Below are 4,821 nucleotides of genomic sequence, written 5' to 3' on the forward strand. Positions count from 1 at the left end.
TCAGACATTAGAAGCATATATGTTTGTACCAGTCATACTGAAACAAGGTTGTGCTGATTTATAGGTTTGGACACATACAGGGACGGGAATCCATGTTGAGCAGCTTCCATTGATGGTGTGAAGCACAGCAGGATAGTCCAGGACAAGCCGTATTCATATGAGTTTTTCTGTTTTCACAGACCATATGGTTGTTCTGATAGGCTGCAGTGCTGGGTCTAGCATACAAAGATGGCATTAATCCCCCTCCCTGCCACAAACACAAACCTTCCAGGGTTTAAGTTTCTCCCTTCCTGGTACCAGGGCTGTAGCTCTTTTTCCACCACCACAAAACTGGTGTGACCATTCTAGCCACTATAACTTTGTCATTTTTTCTAGTCATTTCCTAATCACACTCAAAAGTTTTGTATAGAAGGATAAAGAACAAGAAGGAGAAGGACATTTTCATTCCGTTTACAGAGACCAATTATATTCACCACCTTGGGCCTGCTGGGCCACTGTAAGGAATTCTTAGAGTGCTGTACTCACATAAATGGTGGTTATCTTCATGATCTAGGACCACATTTATCCAATGGTCAGTCATGATCATGGATAATCATTAATCCATGATCTAGGACCAGCCATTTATTCTAGATGGCTACACAAGAAGGAAATTTTAATGCCATTTTGACTGGGCTACTACCAGTAAGGTATTAACCAAGCTGGTCAGATGTTCGCCCTTCAGGGAAAGAAAGAAGCATTATGCTTTCCACTTCTGGCAAGTTGGAGTAGGTGTATTTTTTTCTATTCAACCTGTTAAGTACAGCTAAAACCCTGGACCACATGTAAAAACAAAATGTAACAATCTGGAGAGAAGAAGCTAGACTAGCTAGGAACTTGGGGCCTGAGGAATGATAGAGCAGTGAGTTCCCTGAGTTTTCTTTTGCCTCATATAACCCAAGTGAGTCCTGGAGAAGCCAGGAACCTGGAAATGCCAACAGGTGCAGACAAAAAAGTCCATGAAACATCTTCTCTCTAGCCAAAGGACCAGGAAGAGGGCAGCCTAGAAAGATATAAAACTTTAAGACATTAATCAGCACACTCTGGCCAAACACCACAGAAAGGTCTGTAGCAACCAAGCAAATATTTAAGGAAAAGGTAACCAAAACCTGGTAGGGAAGCTTGTGGTATTGTAACGTAACGCTTGTTCCATCTTCTCATCACTGGATCCATGACAGTTTTTAGATGGCCGCGTGCGTTCCCAGTGTGGGTTCCAGGTGGTGGAGGGAGAAGAGCACTTTGTCATCAAAGAATAAAACTTGATTGCTTTGACCTGTTGGGGGGCTCGTGAAGGACTAAGGCAAAGGGCTTGCCTATATTTCCCATAACTCAGAACTCTCTCAGGGCAGAGACGTTGTTACACAGAGAACATTTTCTAAGAAAAAATTCACTAGAGGGATTCAACAGTAGATTTGAATGGGCAGGAGAAAGAACTTGAATATAGGTCAATTGAAATTATCCAGTCAGAGAGCAGAAAGAAAGAAGAATGAAGAAAAATGAACAAAGCCTAAGAGACCTGTGGGACATTGTCAAATTTACTGACATAAGTATAATAGGATTCTAGGGTGAGGAGAAAGTGAGAAACGGCTGTGTGATTTCTGTCCAAGGCAATGTTCTCGTAGAGAAAAGGATTTCATTATTAGCATCTTCTCCCTCATCCTACTTCCTACACAGTTGTCGGTGGGAATGGGAAGGACATGACCAGTCCATCTTTGATGGATACTGTTTACCTGATTCTCAAGCAGAAACGGACCTGCTGCATTGCTGGTCTCTAGCCACCAGCTTCTACAAGGACATGAGGCAGGTGGTGAAACAAGAAGGAGCAGTAGTTGTCTGTGCTTGTTTCTCTGTTAGACCCAATTACGCTTCTTGCACAGATAGTCCTCTGATAAATCTGCTTTTCTGGTTAAGGTAGGATGGAAAGACAGAGAGAGGGATACCAGACCCATAACTTTGGAGATTGATTCCTGGATACCAGAGCTGTGGGCAAGAAGAGGAAAAAAGAGGAATTAGACACATGAACAGGTGCATCGGGTTTTATTTACACTCTAGGCACTGAAGGCAGGTCCATCTACTACTTCCAGCCCAGGTAAGCACTGTTCCCACCCAGATGTGCCATTGTGCCAAATGGAATGAAGGAGCCCGACCTCTTCTCGTCCTTGACCTTGTTAAAAATATGCCCAGGTTGTGAGATGGAAACATGTTTCATCAGTCAGATTTTGGGCCATTTTGTCTTCAAAGGCTTCTTTTGAGTTAGAATAGATTTCTTTGAAAATTAGAGGTGGAGAAATGAGATAAGAGGTGTCTGGCCTGATGTGGAGACCAGCTACACAATACTAAATTCTTCTTGATTCACAAGAGCCTCACCCAGACTTCTATCATATTATAGAATACTTCAGGACTGGTTTTTTAGTGTGAGGGACTGGTCATTCGATATAAGTGCTTTTGCTCACACAAGCATTGCCAATTGATGTAAAACACATCCACATCGGGCTTCCCTGGTGGCTCAGTGGTTGAGAATCTGCCTGCCTATGCACGGGACACGGGTTCGAGCCCTGGTCTGGGAAGATCCCACATGCCACGGAGCAACTGGGCCCGTGAGCCACAATTACTGAGCCCGCGCTACTGGAGCCTGTGCTCCGCAACAAGAGAGGCCGCGATTGTGAAAGGCCCGTGCACAGTGATGAAGAGTGGCCCCCACTTGCCACAACTAGAGAAAGCCCTCAGACAGAAATGAAGACCCAACACAGCCATAAATAAATAAAATTAAAACAAACAAACAAACAAAAAAACACATCCACATCCACATCAAGCTCTCCCCACACACATTGACTTGGAACATATGCTTCTCATATTTTTAATTTAACTAAAGTGGCAAATTTTTACTTTCCTCAGTTCACATAATAAGGGTCTATGTTTTGAATATTTCTTTGATCACTGTCTTGAGTCCACAAGATGGCAGTGTCTTCTCAGAGAATTTGAGGAGAGCTCTCATGTATTCCTCCGTGTGTGAGTGTGTGTGTGTGAGAGAGAAAGAGAGAGAGAGAGGGAGAGAGGTATATGAGAGGAGGAGCTCAGTGGTGTAGCAGGGGTAGTGAAAAGAATCTCTTGTTTTCATTGGTAGAACAGATACTTTTTATGATTTCTAAGGCAGGAGAATTAGAAATGTCTGAGTTCGACTCATTCTTTATTTAGGGTTTAAAATTTGAATGCTCAGTGAACCAGGGGAGGAAAGAATGATGAAATCCTCAAGAGTTTTACTGGTGATCCTGTGGCTTCAGTTAACGTGTGAGTTTGGGGCATTTCTATGGGAACCTAAAGTAAAGTATTTGGAGTCATTCTCTATTGTAGGCCCCTGGATAGAAACATGATGTTATTTCCCTTAAATAAGGGAAGGGAGAGGTGGGAGGCCTGTGGAAAGATGACTTACATTCTGCAGAGGAAGCATCCATTACCCAGCCAATCTTCTTCCACTGACCATTCGTTGTGTCTTTGCACAGGGATGAGGAGCCAACAGAAGGGAGTGGAGCAGAGTCCTGCATCTCTGCATGTTCCAGAGGGAGCTGTCGCCTCTCTCAACTGCGCTTATAGTGACAGAGGTTCTGATTACTTCTCATGGTACAGACAATACCCCAGCAAAGGCCCTGAGTTGCTCCTGGACGGATACATGAATAATGACAAAGAGGAAAGAAGATATACAGCCCAGGTCAATAAAGCCAAGCAGTACTCTCCCTGCTCATGAGAGACTCCCAGCCCAGCGACTCAGCCACCTACCTCTGTGCAGTGAGCACACAGTGCTCCCCAGGCACCTGCAGTCGGTACCCAAACCTGATGGGGCCCCAGCACTGCCTGATGGAGAGCTTAGGCTGCAGGGCACAGCAATTCTCTTTGCTTTCCAGATGAAAATGAGAATTAAGAGTTAACGGAGGGAAATACTTTTATGATTCTGGAAATAATTGACCCTGAAGGGAAATTAAAGACACAATTTGGTCTGAATGACTGAAATATTTTCCAGTCTTCTGTTTGTACTCTAGTTTTATACCACAAATTTACTCAATGGGGTTGGTATTATGATTCTCTTATATATGACAACAGTATTTTAATATGATAACTGAGATATCCCCTCACTGTCCTTAGTCCAAATTGCTCTTTCCCCATGTAGTTATTCAAGGTGTTGGATATTCATTACTTTAAACAAGTATGGAAAAACAGAAATGCAAAAGAAAGGAGTCTTAAGCAACTACTTTAAAAAAGTTGTAAGTCATGAGTTATTTTTGTTACAGATCCCCCACCCCATCTCCACCCTCAACTGCTACCCCACTGGTGGATTAGATAAGGATACATCTGATGAGTGGATGGAAGGACTAGAGCCAGAAGGGGAGAACTGGTTGAAACAAAAAGCCTAGACAGTTGCAGGGGCTCAGATCAGAGAAGGCTTATGTTACCATTTTTTAGTAAGGCTGAGTAGAACTCAAAGTTCCTGGCTTGAGGCTTGTGGGAGAGTGTGTTGGTTCCTATGTACTTGAGTATGGCTGGAGATGGTAGAATTAGCTACAGCCATAGAATGTCCCATACCCGCAGTAGGGCATGGGAGCACAGAATGACTTCAGATTTCCTGAGAAGGATCTCTGAGTAGCATCGGGAATAAAAAATTCTAGACACCAAGGAGCTTTGTTATGGTGATTAAAGACCTACATGGATTAACTGTCAAAGACCATATGCTACTGAGGATGTTTTAGAAAATGTTGGTGAGGGGAGTTGAGAACACCAGCAAGGATATGAATA

The 4,821-nt window shown here is 43.3% G+C and overlaps 1 pseudogene; it reads left to right on the forward strand.

Moving 5' to 3' along the window:
- The first annotated feature begins 3,272 nt into the window (after positions 1 to 3,272).
- Positions 3,273 to 3,939, forward strand: LOC103016803 (T cell receptor alpha variable 12-2-like; annotated as a pseudogene).
- The last annotated feature ends 882 nt before the right edge of the window (positions 3,940 to 4,821 follow it).

The sequence above is a fragment of the Balaenoptera acutorostrata genome, chromosome 3 (genome assembly GCF_949987535.1).
Source record: "Balaenoptera acutorostrata chromosome 3, mBalAcu1.1, whole genome shotgun sequence".
NCBI lineage: Eukaryota > Metazoa > Chordata > Mammalia > Artiodactyla > Balaenopteridae > Balaenoptera > Balaenoptera acutorostrata.